The sequence below is a fragment of the Nycticebus coucang genome, chromosome 7 (genome assembly GCF_027406575.1).
Source record: "Nycticebus coucang isolate mNycCou1 chromosome 7, mNycCou1.pri, whole genome shotgun sequence".
In the NCBI taxonomy this organism is placed as follows: Eukaryota; Metazoa; Chordata; class Mammalia; order Primates; family Lorisidae; genus Nycticebus; species Nycticebus coucang.
The window spans coordinates 97,386,926-97,404,098 of NC_069786.1; the positions used below are offsets into that span (position 1 = coordinate 97,386,926).

The 17,173-nt window shown below is 41.0% G+C and overlaps 1 protein-coding gene across 7 annotated transcripts in view; it reads left to right on the plus strand.

Moving 5' to 3' along the window:
* SPATS2L (spermatogenesis associated serine rich 2 like) overlaps window positions 1-17,173 on the plus strand; it is a 183,926-nt gene that overhangs the window by 29,383 nt on the left and 137,370 nt on the right. For all 7 annotated transcript variants that reach the window (XM_053596709.1, XM_053596714.1, XM_053596712.1 and 4 more), the window contains exon 2: window positions 651-699. The gene's annotated coding sequence lies outside the window, so the exon portion shown is untranslated. The remainder of the gene's footprint in view (window positions 1-650; window positions 700-17,173) is intronic.

The following is a 17,173-nucleotide window of genomic DNA, read 5'->3' on the forward strand; positions in this document are numbered from 1 at the left end:
GGTGACTTATGTGGGGTTGTGTGTCCCTTATAGGCTCTCTCTGAATAGAGGAGAATACCATGACAACGATAGCTAGCGTTTTAAATAAATTGGACAGGATATTGTGTGGTGAACAGTCCAGGCTCTGGGGCCAGATTGTCATAGTTAGAATCCCAGCTCCACCCTCTACCATGGCATATTTTCATGAGACAGCTGATTTGACCTCTCTGTACCTCATTTACTGAAATCTATAAACGCCAGCGGTACCAGTGCCTACCTCTGAGAATTGAAGGAGTTAGCCTGTGGGAAGCCCTACAATGATGCTAGGCGGCTTTCTGAGCAAGCAATAAATGTTAGCTAATCACTGTTGTTATTAAATATCACTGTTATATGCGGGGCTAAAGGCATGTTATGTCCTACATGTTATGTCCCCTCCAGTCAACAACTTTGGGAGGAAGGTACTGTTATCTTCATTTTGCTGTCGAGTAAACTGAGGCACAGAGAGGTTATTCCACCTACCCAAGGTCACAAGGTCATTAAGCCATGAGTGAGGTCTAACTCCCTGTGCACGGGGGCTCAGACCCTGTGTCTGGATGCCGATGCGATGGGAAATGGGTGGTGTGGTTGCTGCTCCGAGATCTACCTGACCTCCCGAATCTCCTTTTTCCTAGAGCACTTCAGAACCCAGGCTGCTTCCGGAGCCTCTCTGTGGATTCCCAGGTGAGTAGAGATGGGTCTTCCTTCTCTGCATCCTCCTGCCCGCGCTGCCAGCCGTCCCTGCACCTGACAAGGCCCCTGACGGCTGGGGGCCTTGTCACAGCCTTTGGGTTTAGCCGTCTCCCAGGATCGGCACCAGAGCCCTCGCTTGGAGTATGTAGACTGAGGTTATCCTCACCTGGGCCTGAGGGCTCCTTCCCCACCCACACTTCATACTTTGGTGGTTCTGTGGGTATCTTCAGGGCAATTTCATGCATGTAAAGTATTTTGAAGTACCAAAACCAAACAAACAAAAAGACATTCTTGTGATTTAGGGAAGAATTATGGTTAAGAGTGGTGGGCTGCAGAGCCAGACTGCCTGGCTTTCCTGAGCCACCGTGACAGCCATTGTGGTGATTGTAGTCCCTGCTGTTGAGGAATGTGCTCTGGTGACTCTGGAAGCTTGACTTGGAATCAGCAGCCCTCTGTCAGCCCTGAGGGGAGTGCAGGGACCAGACTTCCCAGGCGGCCTGGCTCTGCGTGCTGCGCAGTCACTGTGCTGTCGTCACACGCCGCTCACTCCTCTGAGCCTCATTTTCATCCTCTCTGAGGTGGGGATAACTATGCCCACCTTGCATGATTGTTAAGATGTGTCAGGCTCATGTATATAAAGTTGATCTACACAAGATGGACTTTTGATAAAACGGTGACTGTTACTGTTATCACTTACTGGTATTTGCATGGATATTTTGAAAGCATCTGCTGCACAGCAAACATGTTGTTGTTTTAGGTTCATAGTTGTCCTTAAAATATTTTTACTTTTCCCTCCAGCAGTCTTGTGTAAATTAATTTTCTTAACAAGCTGTATATCCCTTGTGAAAAGGTCATCCTTTGTCCAGACCCTGTCAAATGATCATAAATTCCAAATGGAGGCAGTGCAAATTAATGAGGTCTTATGGCCTCCTGGATATTTCTATTACTGTTAATATAAATTTGATTCTTTCTCCATAAACCCAAACCTTTAGTGGTCAGAAGGTGACTGTAACTTTTTAAAGAGCCTTTAACGTTGGTTGTTTTCCATGAATGGAATAGAGTATTTTATTTCCTCCTATTTGAATCACCATAGGAAACGCTTTTCTTCATAGTTGTTCATAGAGAATTATTGTGAAATCAACTGGTTGATTCTCTCTCTTCCTCTCTCTCTCATTTCCAAATACAAATTAGTATGCTCATGTGCAAGTACACACACACAGACCTTAGCTCTCTTTTTTTTGGTTAGGCAACTAAAGAGTTACTATGTAAATTCTGGCAGCTTCCTACCCATCAGACAAGCAAGGGCGCAATCAATTCCTGTTTTCTTGAAACGTAGACCAAATAATCAGAAACTCTGATTATTCTGCTGGAAGGCAACAGCTTGATGGAAAGATGTACCAATTGAAAACAATTCTGATCATATTTTTGTGAAGAGAATGAGATGCCTCCAGCTGTCTGTCACTAATCATATTAGAAATAGAAAGCAGGAATGTTTGGGCCTGCAAAAGATTAATCGCATGTTGGGCCGCGTGGTGACATTAGACATCCCTTCTGCAACTGGTCTTGCCAGTCTGTAGTAGTCTGAAGCATATGCCACATGAGCACACTTAAGGAATTTTCTAATTACAGCTCAGAGGCTTTACTTTTATCTTTTTATGCTTGTGCTGCAGACATCACTGATTGAAATGATTTCTCCCTCAGCATAATCCTATTGCCAGCAGTTAGGAAAGACTGGGATGATGGTAAATGAAACCCACAATAACTGAAGAGGTGTCCGAATTCAATTAGGAAGAGGCCTGTCCCATGTGGACGCATAAGCCATGTAAATCCATTTTAATTGTGAGCTCTGGCACTTATCTGGTCATGTTTATTTTGGATGTAAGTGCCGAAGCTGGATTTAGACCAGAACTCACAGATCTTCCAGTTCTAATGACTAATTTGGGTACCTATTGAATCCCTTAATTCATTTCTTAATTAGTTCTCCCAGAATTAGAGAGTTGCTTGGTTATAATCATTTTCACAAATTTCTCATAAATCAAAACAAATATACATAGATTTTTCCCCCCTGTGATTCGCTCATTTTGTCTTATCTTAAAGAATTACTCTTGCTGTTATCAAAACAACAATAATAATGCTAACAACAACCAAACTGACATTTTTCAAGGTGGTATAGAGAATATAGACTGAAGCTGCAGGAGGAATGGTTGTGAATCCCAAATCAAGTATTTATCGCCTTGGGACCTTGGGCAAATTCCCTTCCCTCTCTGTGCCTCCCTTTATTGTAAAATGGGAAGAAGGATAGCACCTACTTCATTGGGTTGTTCTGAGGATCAGACAAGCTCGTGTGATTATTGTGTGTGTGAGTTGGTGTGTGCTAAGTGCCTGGCACAGTAATAAATGTTAGTTGTAGTATTTTGTACCAGTAAGACAACAGTGGACCACTGAGCATATTTTGCTGGTGCCACCGTATTGTTATCTAAGTATGTTTCATTTCCGCACTCCATTTGGAGAACACTCATAGTGGGAATGAAAACACTGGAGACTGAATTTGAAATTAATCCACTTGTGCTCCTTAGTTTGGTTACAGAAATAACATTTTTGGCTTCTCAGACTTGATTGGTATTAACTTGAAACTCTTTTGGTGCAAAATTGCTTTAAAATTTAAATGAACATTTTGTTCTCTCCATTTATGTAATTTATTTCCTCATTAAGAGGAAAAATGTGATTGTATATACTCTGCTTTTTCTTCCAATTGAAAATGTGATTATAATATATTTTTAAAAGTGTGTGTGTATGTATACAGAGAAAGATACAGTGGGAGAGGGAGAAAAAAGAGTTTGGAGAAATAGGTTTCATTACATTCATTGGAATTTTCAAACTGTTTTTAACAGAGTAAAATGCATTTAATGTCATAGTTCAGATTTAGTGAATATGCAGAAGTGAAATTCTACTAAAAGGTAAATGTAGTAATTTAATTAACTTTCCTCATGGCTACGTAAGAGTTAGTTAATATTAAAATTAACTGCCAAGAGATGCTTGGAATTAATTTCCCTGAGGTTACTTTTTCTTTTTTTAAAAGAATAAGTTAGCTGCTTGTGTGTGTGTATGTGTGTTTGCGTGTGTGTTTCTTTATTCTAGAGAAATCTATATACATATGCATTCAGAGATGTGAACATGGTCTCTATCAATAGTAGGCTAGATGAATGAACTGGGGTGTAATGTGTTGGAATACGATACAGCAGGGAGAATGGACTAGAGCTAAAACACAGGAACATTGCTGTATCCTATAGAGATAGCATTCAAAGAAAGAAAATACAAAAGAATCCACCATGGTCCTGTTACATTTATAAGAAGTCTAGAAACAGATTAAACTCTAAAAGTGGCCGAAACTATAAAGAAAAGCACAGAACTTACTACTGTAAGAATCAGGTATCAGGATAGTGGTCACCTCTAAGAGAGGGAAAAGAAAGGGCCTGGAGGGCTTCTAGGGGTGCTGGCAGTGTATTGACCGGGCAGGTATTGCCACGGGCAGTAGATAGCCAAACATCAATTTTTTTTATTCACCTTCCTATTTATGAATTATAGTTAATAATTTTAAAAGTTAAAAAGAACAACACATGAATTAACTGTCTCTTTGGCCTGAGCCAGTTTATCCCTTGTCTTGCTAGTTTTAGGTCTAGAGATTTCTGTGAGTGTAATTAGCTCTTAGAAGTAAACTACTGCCTTACTGAATGGCACAGTGATCTCCAAAGTGGGATATGCACCCAGGGAGCTCTTGAGACAACTTATTTGGGTGGTAAAAGAAATTGATTGGAACTTGCATTTACCTCTATTTTGTTGTCAGTAAACAGTATGATGATTGATGGTGACTGTGTTGACATTGGCACCATCCTGAGTCCACGTGTCAGGGTGGTCGGGTATTACCTGGAGAACAGGTGAGTACCCTGTGGGAAGAATGGGATGCACAGACCAGGGGCTTCACAGTGGCTTCCCCTTGGTTATTTTGTGAGATATATTATGCCTGGGTAACTAGATTTACAAATTCTATGTTTTTAGTGTTAACAAATCCTCACAAACTAGCAGATTCTTAAAAGATTCTGCAAAGAATTGCAATAAATTGAAGATAATTTTTTTTTTTTTATGAAACAGAGTCTCACTCTGTTGCCCAGGCTAGAGTGCTGTGGCAACAGCCCAACTCACAGCGACTTCAAACTCCTGGGTTCAAGTGATCCTCCTCCCTCAGCCTCCCGAGTAGCTGGGGCTACAGATGCCTGCCACAATGCCCAGCTAATGATTTCTTTCCCCCTGTTTTTAGCAGAGATAGTGGTCTTGTTTTTGGTCAGGCTGGTCTCAAACTCCTGAGCCCAAGTGATGTACCCAGAGTGCTAGGATTACAGGCATGAGCCACCATGCCCAGCCAGTTGAAGATAATTTTAATATTATAAGCAACAAGAAAATAACAAAGCGTTGCCTAAACTCTTTGTCAGCCACATTTTGAAATAATGACGGTGACCATTGAATCAAATTTGGTGAGAAACTTGCCACCACAAGGTTATTTTCTTTTACTTAATTATTTTTTATTAAATCATAAAGAGGTAGATCATGTATACATTAATGCATTTATGGGGTACAATGTGCTGATTTCATATACACTTTGGAATGCTTACATCGTACTGGTTAATATATCCCTCTCCTCATTTACTTAATTATTGTGTTAAGACATTTATACTCTATACTTAATAGACAGACACTTGTAAAAATGCTCATCATCTTTAATCATCAGAGAAATGCAAATCAAAACCACTTTGAGACATGAGCCAAAGAGTGGCTCACATAACAAAGTCCCAAAACTACAGATGTTGGCATGGATGTGGAGTAAAGGGACCACTTCCGCACTGCTGGTGGGAGTGCAAGCTAATACATCCTTTTTGGAAATAAGTATGGAGAATCCTCAGGGATCTAAAGGTAGACCTGCCGTTCAATCCTGCAATTCCTCTACTAGGAGTATATCCAAAAGACCAAAAAAATCACTTAATAACAAAAATATTTGCACCAGATTGTTCATTGCAGATCAATTCATAATAGTCAAGTCATGGAGGAAGCCCAAATGTCCATTGACCCATGAATGGATTAATATATTGTGGTATGTATACCATGGAATATTATGCAGCCTTAAAAAGGATGGAGACTTTACCTCTTTTATGTTTATATGGATGGAGCTGGAACATATCCTACTTAGTAAAATATCTCAAGAATGGAAGAAAAAGTATCCAATGTATTCCGTACTATTATGAAACCAATTTACAATCACTTACACTTTCATATGAAGAATAGATCACAGTTTTAAATGATCATGGAAGACATACGGGTTTAAAACCAATTCATTTTGAACCTCATCTTCTGATGGTGACTGTGTTGACATTGGCATCATCCTGAGTGCACATGTCAGGGTTGTCAGGTATTACCTGGAGGACAGGTGAGGGCTCCTGTGGGAAGAATGGGGATGCACAGACCAGGGCTTCACAGTGGCTTCCCCTTGGTTATTTTGTAAAATATACTATGCCTGGGTATCTCTTCTTGTGACCTTATTAAAGTGTATTTGAATATATTGCAGCCATTTCTAAATGGACACATACTGCCATTCCTCACACAAAATGTGTATCTGATACATAGCATTTATTCTACCCTAACTCAGGAACTTACTTACAATAGTTCAAGAATGGAAATAATTTAAACATTCATATGTCTGAAAAAATCAATGAATACCTTCCAAAACAAGTTAAACATTGCTTTCAATATTGTTCCTGACAAGTTGAAAATAGTGTACTATTTTCTTTGGATCATTCATTATAAGGCTATGAGGAATGCTGAAATTCTTTGTTTTTCAAGTACATATACATAGGAAATAACCAAATTTTATATTGTTTACTCTCAGTGAAATTTTCTTTCTGTAAAAAGAAAATTTCTTTCTTAGAGAATGCATAGTGCTGAAGAAACAGATATGGTAATAACGATCATTATTTCACTTAGCCTCCATTTTCCAAAGTGCTGAGTTGTAGTATAATCTATAGTTCGTACTTTTTAACCAGCTCTCAATATATTATCAGCCCAATGCCTCTCAGTGGTGACGAGGATGATTTATTATTTGTCAGATTTTAAGCACTAACCCATGAAATGTTAAACTTCTATTGGCAGCTGTTGTCTGAAGGTTTGCAGGTGTCTGGACGAATGCTTTGAAAGACTAGCATTAGCAATAAATCACAGCGTATGAAATTTTCCAATAAAGTAATGGAGAGGATTTTGTGTCCTCTAAGCTTTGATTTGGAAGTTATTATAGTTATGTGGGAAATTAAAGTGAAGGGGTAAAACATTCTCAGGCTTTAACCCTTGAACTTTGAGCCAGCTATAGTCAATAGCAAAGCATCTTGGTAGCTTTGTTCTCCTAACCCTCAGATTTCTTGGCTATGGGAACTGACAGAATGCCAAGTATAGGCCTAATTGCATTCCTTGTTACTGGAGAAAAAAAAAAAACTCAAAAGAATTTTCCTTTCCTTTCAAAGGGATACCTGAGCATTAACATTTTCTGGGATAGCAAAATTATTTATAACACTTTTGCAAAACTTTTGAAAGGAGAGCTTGAAGAGGGTGCTGGCAGCCAATTAAGAGGCATGCACTGCTTACCTAGAGCAGCAGAAAGTTAGGGAGATAAAATCAAAAAAGTGGGAGAGATAGGCCTTTGTCCTCTAAGAGCTTGCTCACTCTCTGATTAACAATCTGATGGCCTCTCTTCTTTTCCTTTCTCTATGATAAGCTGAAAGATTTAGCAAGATCGATCATTCTACTAGCCCCACGATAGGTCACCAACTAAATTCTGCTTGTTCACCAGCATTCCCAGTGCTGTGCCCACTGCCTGCTACATAAGAGATGTTCAATTAGTATTTGTTGACTAATCAAATAAATTCAAGTAGATCTTTCTGCGATCTATGTATTGGCAATTAATTTATCAGGCCAGATATACTCTGGACCAGATCAACACTAATGAAGGAATCGGCAGCTAACCTTAGTAGATTGGGTTCTTCCAATACGTGGAGTTTACATTATAGTGGGGGAGCCATACAGTGAAGAAACAGGTAACTGAGTGAATAAACACCATAGTCACAGCTAGTGATAAGGGCTACAAAAGACCTAAACAGGGCGGTGCTGTGATGTGTACTAAAGGCTTAGAGAAACCAAAGCCTGGAACAATCTGAAAACCCAGTGGTATTGAAGGAATTGATACAAACTTCCAGAAGGGTTTATTTACTCCAGAAGTTAGCATATCCAATGAAAAGATTCATCTTATGGCTTTTCTTAATGCACATACATTTGCAGAGTTCTTTCCAAACCCACAGTATCAATTTCTACTTTATAGAATTTTGCTATTGGCACATCAGTTGGTTAGCACTCGTGCCAAGGCCAAGAGGTGTCTCTCTGCTTCACTTCCTTTCATCTCCAAGCTGCAGCTTCTCTCCCAAAGCCAGGCAGCTGTCTCCCAAATGTGCACTGTCAGTCACATAGGAAACCAGATGACCAAAAGAGGTGGATCAGCACAAGTTTATCATCAAAACTGAAAGAAAGAGAGAAAGAGAACCTCAAAGCAAATGCCCCTCTGACTGGGAGTCGGAAGTGTTATCTTTGTACCTTAAAGACGGAGCACTTAATGAAGGTTTGGGGAAGAAGTACACATCAGTCTTCAGGTGTGCTGAACTATGTTAACCAGAAAACCGTTCCTTAGGGTTTGCAATTTCCCTTTTTTCCTAAATTAAAAAATGCTAATGTGAACTGTTGAGTTTCAGCAACGCATATTATTGTATATAGGGCAAAGAGTAAATAAGACACTTGCCTTATGAAATAACAGTTCAAGTTACCCGGGCGCAGTGGCTCATGCCTGTAATCCCAGCACTCTGTAAGGCTTGGATGGGTGAATTGCTTGAGCTCAGGAGTTCAGGATCAGTCTAAGCAACAAACAGCGAGACCCTATCTCTACTAAAAAATAAAAAAATTAGCCAGGTATGGTGGCTTACGCCTGTAGTCTGAGCTACTCAGAAGGCTGAGGCAAGAGGATTGCTCAAGCCTAAGAGTTTGAGGTTGCTGTGACCTATGATGCCCCAGCACTCTACCCAGTATGACAGCGTGAGACTATCTTAAAGACAGAACAAAACACAACAAGCAGGCAAACAAAAAAACCCAGCTCATTTTAACTCGGCAAGTTGAAAGTAATTTTAGCTTTTCTCTTTTCTTCAAGCTATTCTATGGAAGTAGGCCACACTCATTTTTATCCCACCATTCTTCATAACCTTCCAGCATACTTCCTGCTTATGCTTTTAAGAACTGTTTTTTAAAGACCCTTAAGGGATATCCTTTAACACCTTCCTTTTGAAAATAATTATTCAACTATAGTACCCCTTAGAATGTCTGAGGGCTTGGAAATATAGTAACTTCTTAATGAGATATGTTTAATGGTCTGCAGAGTCTCGAAATGTTTACACCTGGTTTAGTTAACATAAATTATATTTAATTAGTCATTGTGGAATAGAAGTAGATATTTCAGAATCAATTCAGTACCTAAAACCCGTCATTTGCTTTTTATGTATAACATTCATAGATAAAATTCTATGAGTAGTATTTATAGATTTACAAAGCATGTTGGCAGTAACATAAAGTCAATTCTTACGAACTTTTGGAAATAATATGAAGAATGTGTCTTGCTGGGGCACACAAAAACATCCATGCAGACTAGAAGATTGCTGTAATAAAATTCTTTGCAAACTTTAACCTGCGATCCAAATGTAAAGTAATGGGTTGCCGTTACTTCTCCGTTTGTGACACGCAGAACTGGGCTGAATGGCAGTCTGTAACTTTTGGTTCTAACGCTGGATATGTTCTTGTTCAGAGTGAGTTTTCCTTTTCCGCATGTGACCCTTGTGTCAGAGGTGCTCTGAGTTCCATAGCTGAGTTCTTGCAGATTGCACTTGACTCCTGAGTGCTCCAGACTACATTCGTGCCTTCACATGACATCACGTGATACTTTAGGAAGGTGTCCTTTCTAGGAAGGAACCTCGACCTATGTCACATCTACAATCCACAGAAGATGACTAAGAGCCCCAACACTAGGAAATGACTGGGCGGTCACTAGTTCCTGGTCTTGTGTGACTCTGTTTTGTCCTCTGACACGAGCTATGCTTGCAGAAGCTGTCTGCCATCTCTCTGACACTCTTCATGCTTGCTAGCTTTGTACCTTCTTGAGGCTGGTGCTTGCTTTCCAGCTCTTCTGGCCACCTGTGTTTTTTCCCTGCAAATCTCCTGTCCTCATGGGTGTCTCTTTGTTCTCCCAGCACCACATTTTCCTCACTGCAGCCTCTTTTTTGCCCCCCCACCCCCCTCCGTCCCCGCTACAAGAGAGCAGAGACAAGGCAGCATGTCCTGGTGATGTCCTTCTGCAGAGTTTCCACTGCCCTCTTCCCTGGGTAAATTGCTCTTTTCTGCGGCGCTGCAGAGTTGCCAGCTGCATCCTTGCTTTCCAGTCCTTCCAGAAAGCTCACTTGGAGCGTGTGCAGTGGGAGGGGGAGGGCCAGGGAGGCTCAGCCCTTTCTTAGCGAGCGTTCCTCCAGAGAAGTGTCCCCATCAAGGACCTGGCCATGGGAAACAGATTCCCAGACGGTCATCATGGGTTACACAAATATTACTTCCACTTAGCTTGACCTTTCATTGTGCTCCAAAATGACTGAAAATACTTAAAGCATGTACGGTTTTCGGGAAACAAAAATAAATGGGGTTCTTTTAAGAAGGCACACTTGAACTTTTGCCCTTGCTCTTCCTTTTTGAGTCATTATATCCAGTTCAAGGTTTCCGTTTATCTTGTGTTTTGCTTTTGTGAGAAATACCTGATTTCTCTACTGATAAAAATTATGAATCGCAGAAGCAATGCAATTGTTAAGGATAGCTCCTATGGCCTTAAAATACTTAGCTCTGGGAATTCTTGAGTCTTGCTACATTTCTTTTTTTTTTAGAGACAGTCTCACTTTATCGCCCTCGGTAGAGTGCTGTGGCGTCACACAGCTCACAGCAACCTCCAGCTTCTGGGCTTAGGCGATTCTCTTGCCTCAGCCTCCCGAGTAGCTGGGACTACAGGCACCTGCCACAACGCCCGGCTATTTTATGTTGCAGTTTGGCCGGGGCTGGGTTTGAACTCACCACCCTCGGTATATGGGGCCGGCGCCCTACTCACTGAGCCACAGGTGCCACCCCTTGATACATTTCTTAAGTGCTTACTGTGTACATTTATGTGTCATCAACAGATTTTTTCTTTTTTTTTTGAAACAGAGTCTCACTTTAGCAGTCTGTCACTTTTGGTTCTAATGTTGAATATGTTCTTGTTCAGAGTTGAGTTTCCCCTGGTTTGCTTTGTTTCCCCCACTAGAGTGCCATGGAGTCACAGCTCACAGCAACCTCAGACTCTTGGGTTCAGGAAATTCTCTTGCCTCCTGAGTAGCTGGGACTACGACACCCGGCTATTTTTAGAGACCGGGGGTGGGGGGGGTGGGGAGTGATCTTGCCATAGCTCAGTCTGGTCTCGAACTCGTGAGCTGCAGCAGTCCACCACTTTGGCCTCCCAGAGGTCAGACCGACTTCTTAATTCTGTAACTACTTTAACCCAGGCAGTCCTCACGACAGCCCTGTAAGGTGAATAGTGTTATCATTTGTCTGTGTTTTACAGAGGTAGACACAGGGGCAGAGAGAAGTTAAGAACATGCCTGAGGTCACACAATTAACTGTAGGCAGGGCGTGGGTTTGGACCGGGGAAGTCTGACTTTATTGCCCACATGCTTAATCTCCCAACTGACCGCCGGTTGGCTCAGGTGCATCATGTAACTCATCCCCGTAACGGGACTAGCCACACTTAACCTACTAAGTTGTGAGGGTCAAATAAAATAACTATCTGAAAGGGCTCAGTAAGCTATGGAGTGCCGAGCGTAAGGCGTAAGTCCGGGGAAACATGGGCGTGGTATTTTCTGCTGTTCAGATGAGTCGTGTTGTGGGTTTGACCCTCACTGCCTGGGTATACTGCCGGTTCCGATGATAAACTGTGTTTTTCTTGAGATTGTCTTGAAATCACAGAAAGTCTCAGGTTTCACAATGAAAGGACCCTTTTCCTTCAAAATGGTGGCATTTGGAAGCATTTAGACAGTGTTTTTCAACATTTTTAATCTCACAGCACACTCGAACCTATAGTCGAAGTTCCACAGCACACTTAAATTATGTTGATCAAAAAAAGAATAAAATAAATGCTTACTGTGCTTTGAACATCTTTCAAATGTAATTTAATTAACGATATTTTAAAATTTTCACGGCACACCTAAGATCCTCTCACCACATGTCAGTGTGCTGTGACACACACAGGCCAGACTTGGTATGCTAAGTTCAATATCACTGTTTCCCTTTTGCTCCAATCTGCCATTAATGTAGCTCTTGACACCCCTTCCCCTTTTTTCTGAATAGTGCATAATAAATTTTCTTCCCCGTGTCTATTCACCGCATACCACAGACTTGTCATTACCTGCCCTTTGGTGTGTGATACTGGATCTGGGACCAGGTCTCTCGTCACCAGCACAGGGCCCTGACCTGCTTTGGGCAAGATTTTGGCCAGTGGAAGAGAGGTGGAAAATAAGTCTAAAGATGAGGATTTAGAAAGGCCAGAGACCAAAATAACCAGGCCCCAATATGTGGGGTAGGAGGCCAGCGCCAGAGCCACAGGAAAGTCTGCAGATGACGGAAAAGAGTGGGAAGACCCGGAATAAAGAGAAAGAGATCAAGCTAGACTGGACACATTTGTTACAGGAGAGTGGAGCTCTCCTCCTCTGATGCTGGGCCTGCCTTCCCTGCTCTGGGCCACCTCCGTGTTTAGGGGTCTAATGCCTTCACTTCCCAGTGCACCCTCGCAAGGCAGCAGGTCAGCAATCTGAGCTCGTTCAGTCCCGGGGGAGGCAAGGAGAGGGGAAGTGGATAACCCAAAGGCTTGACCTTTTGTGATTCTTTGGAACTTTCCTGCATCCAGGAAAGAAATAGAATTCTTTCTGGTGTTCTATGAGATTGGCATTGTATACTCAGGGTCACCCTGTTTGGGGGGGTCTTCTAAGCTATGTGATCATAATGAGCTATGTTTTTCCTCTTTTCCGGGTAAGAACAATGTCCTTGCCATTCAGTGTCCAAAAATAGCAGGCAGTTATGATGGAAGACTATCCTTATGTTAGGAAAGAAGTTGGCAGTCTCAATAATGTGAAAATATCCAATTTAGAAAACATGTTTAAAAGGAAAACCTGCTGTAAGTCCTTTTTGGAATCAGGTGGAATATATGTGAATAAATAAAACATTTTAAAGAAACTGTGTGGTCTGACAATACATCCCACTTTCTTTAGTCCTACAGGTACTTGTTGGTTTTGCCTAACCTTCAGATGTAATTTCTGTTACTTCATTAAAATGTCAGACTGCAGACTGGTTCTTGCGTCTAATTGGGTGCGTAAGTTGGGTAAAGGTTTTCCAGCTGATGCATATCATCAGAGCACTTCAGTAATGTTGCTAGGGACTGACCATTTAGGATGCCTTTATGAATATTGGTAAGTGTACAGGAGAGTACTTTACCCAGGGGCGGGAGTGTGGATAAAAGAAATCAAGTCCCAAAGAAAGAGCCAGAAGGACAAGTATAACTGGGGAGCATCTAGTAAATACAATCATCTACTTGAGTGAGGTGTCTCTAGTTGCCATTCATTAGATTTATGGAGATCAGCACCTCTGCCCCGCTGCGCCAGCTCATTTGCTCACTTGTGCCTATACGGTATCTCTTCGTGCATTGCTAACCTAGTCAGCTAACCTAGTCAGCTAACTCAGCAAGCAAGTAACTCAAGTAAACTAAAGTATATGACTCCCTTTCTATGTGGTGGTTTGGCAGTATGTTTGTTTTGTTTTTAATCTCTTTTAAATATGCTTACAAATTTTATTTCTAGGAATTTATACTAGGGCAATATTAATAATGAAGGATATGTGCAAAGGTTTTAGCCATAAAGATGTCCATTATAAGGCCAGGGACAGTGGCTCACACCGTAATCCGAGCACCCTGGGAGGCCGAGGAGGGTGGATTACTTGAGCTCGGGAGTTCAAGACCAGCCTGAGCAAGAGTGAGACCCGATCTCTACTAAACATAGGAAAACCAAATAGGTGTCATAGCAGGCACCTGTAGTCCCAGCTACTTGGGAGGCTGAGGCAAGAGGATTGCTTTTTAGCCAGGAATTTGAGATTGCTGTGAGCCATGATAATGCCACGGGACCTCACCCAGGGCAACAGAGTTGAGACTCTGTCTCAAAAAAAAAAAAAAAAAAAAGATGTCCATTACAGTGTTGTTTATAATAAAGTAAATAGGAAATCACTTAAATATCTAACAATTTAGATTAGTTAAATATGTTATAAATACTCTGTTATAGTCACACAATAGATGATATTTGTAGATAAATATTGATAATGAAAAAGTTTATGATATATTAAGTAACAAATTATTACAACAAACAAATAGGCACAGCGTTATTACATTTTGTTAACATATGTATATTCTTAGAAAATGACCTACAGGGCGGCATCTGTGGTTCAGTCAGTAGGGCGCCGGCCCCATATACCGAGGGTGGCAGGTTCAAACCCGGCCCCGGCCGAACTGCAACAAAAAAATAGCCGAGTGTTGTGGTGGGCGCCTGTAGTCCCAGCTATTCGGGAGGCTGAGGCAAGAGAATCGCTTAAGCCCAGGAGTTGGAGGTTGCTGTGAGCTGTGTGATGCCACGGCACTCTACCGAGGGCCATAAAGTGAAACTCTGTCTCTACAAAAAAAAAAAAAAAAGACCTACAAATATATTTAAGAGTTTTGAAAGTAGTTCTCTGGGTAATAATTTATAGGCAAAATGTAAATTCAATTTTTCTTCTCTTAACATATACTGCTTTCATCATAAGAAACAACAAAGGTTATTTTTATTTGAAAAAAGAAAAATACATGAATCAAACCATATGAAAGTGACTGGCCCTGGATAACTAGAGAGACTTCACAAGTGGCTTTTCAGCTGAATTTATTTGTAAGCATATTTCAGCTGAATATGTGTATCATGACTTTAAGAATGGTAACTGTGTTTTAGTAGTCTTGATTTACCAGAGGTTATTACCGTTCTTCCTAATCTTCCTAGTTTAACCTGCAAAATGAAGGAACTCAACTTATTAGGCCAGTTCTGGGGGTTGTTTCTATTCCCAAAGCCAAGGTCTGCACTTTCTAGGTTTACCCAGAGAAACTGCTGAGTGGGGGATTCCTTGCGTTTCTCATATTTATAAGCTGTCAAGTAATGAAAATGTATTAATAAGAAGGACTCACTGTGTTGTTTGTAGCACACTCAGACTAACCCACTCTGAAATCCTTGATCCTCTGCTCCTTATAGAGAAAGCTTCAGAAGACCTTACTTCTTCCATCACTTGTTGATTACCCTGGTGTTTAGCTTTTCTGGAGAGCCTGTGGTGAGGGTTACATAGATGAGAGTTCCTAAGTGTTTCAGGGGAAATTGAGTCATGGGTGGGAGGCAGTTGAAGCAAATTGTAACAAAGAAGTCACTGCCATCAGAAGATAAAGTTCCCACCAGCTATTAAACCCTGACAATCTCTCAGCCTCTTCCTTTTGTACCAAGGAGCCCTCTCTCTGTCCATGTCCCCTGGACCTGGTTTAGCCCAGTGAGACAAGATATCATATATTTTTCCTCATTAATCACTCTTGGCGGATATCATGGTATTACAACCAGTTTCTCCTACCTTTCTATGAAGAATGTAATTTCAGAATGATTTCACGATGAATGTAGAGGTAAATTACAGTACACATCTGGCAAACTGCAGTACACATCTGGCAAACTGACTCTTCCTAACTGTAAATTCTGAAAGGATATTGGTGGAAAGATTATTGCTCCGTGAGTTAGGAAACACATATTTTGGTCTGAGGTTGGCCACAGACTTGTTGGAGAACATTAGAAAGATGACCCAGTCTTTTTAGGTCCAAACTTTTCTCAGTAAAGTGGAAGGGCTGAATTTGGTAGTTTTGAAGCTTCCACCCAGTCCTGAACTTGTATGATGATGATCTACACCGGTCTTTTACTGTTGCCCCCAAAACTCAAGGACAAAGGCAGAGCGTCTGTTAACAGTCCATCCCTCTGACTCTCCTGCACTTCTCTCTCTTGGTCCAGTAAACCATTGTTTTCTTGTTTATCTTCCTTTTCTCAGGCTGCACTAAATAATCTCAGAGAGGATCTCGTGTTGGCATTCTCTATATCCTCTAATATATGATGTGTCTTTGTGACTTGTGAAAAAAAAAATTCTTAAAAGCAGCTACATCCATTATTCTCCAGTTTTTAAAGCTATCCCCTGAGCGCTAAATGTCAATTCAAAGATTCCTACATTTGTTATCATTTCTAACCTAATATGTAGAAGTCTGAGGCATAATTTGAAGCAGAAAGATTCCTGTTTGGAGACAGTAGGCTCATAAATATGTGGTTTGATTTATCACTATAATTTAAGAAGAAATTAGGATTTTTAACAACATTTTTTCAGTATCTAAATTGCATATGCAAAATTCAGCAGCTGTACATACTTACAGATTCTGTATTTTTTAATTGTAGATATATTATTTTTAAGTTGAATAATAATTTCAAATGAAGCTGCTGCAAAATAAAAGGTTATTGACTAATGAAAGATTTTACAAATCAAATACCTGTGTGTTTTAACTTGATCTCTAATTTATAGACTCTGCAATACGTCATTCCTCCTTTACATAAGTCAGATATCTGTCTGTTTTCTCTAGTAAGCACAGAGAACTCGACACAAAGAGCCACAAAAGGGACCACTAATTTCCTAACCAATACTTGTTTTCCTCTTCTCTCTCAGTAACACACCCTGATTTTATTCAAGGGGGTGATATGTTCAGCCAAAAGACTGCATTTCCTGGCCACCTTTGCAGTTAGGGATGGTCAATGCAGAAATCGTCAGCTGGGACTTTTCGGAACCTCCTGAGCGAAAGCTGCTGGGCTGCGTGTTTCTTGACTCTGCTTGCTCTGGTTTCCTTCCTGAGCTCCACATGGCCACACTGGCTGAGTCAACTGTTGTCTTATCATCCTCTTTGTTTAAGCGCAGCAAGAAATAGAAAGCCCATTTCCTAACAGCTTAAACAAAGCCCCATATTGGCGTGGTTTTGGCTTAATTGTCCATTTTCATTTGTTTGTTTTTCAGGCAGAGTCTCACTCTGTCACCCCAGGTAGAGCACTGTGGTGTTACAGCTCACAGCAACCTCAAACTCCTGAGCTCAAGTCATTCTCTTGCCTCAGCCTCTCAAGTAGCTGGGACTACAGGTGCCCACCACAATGCC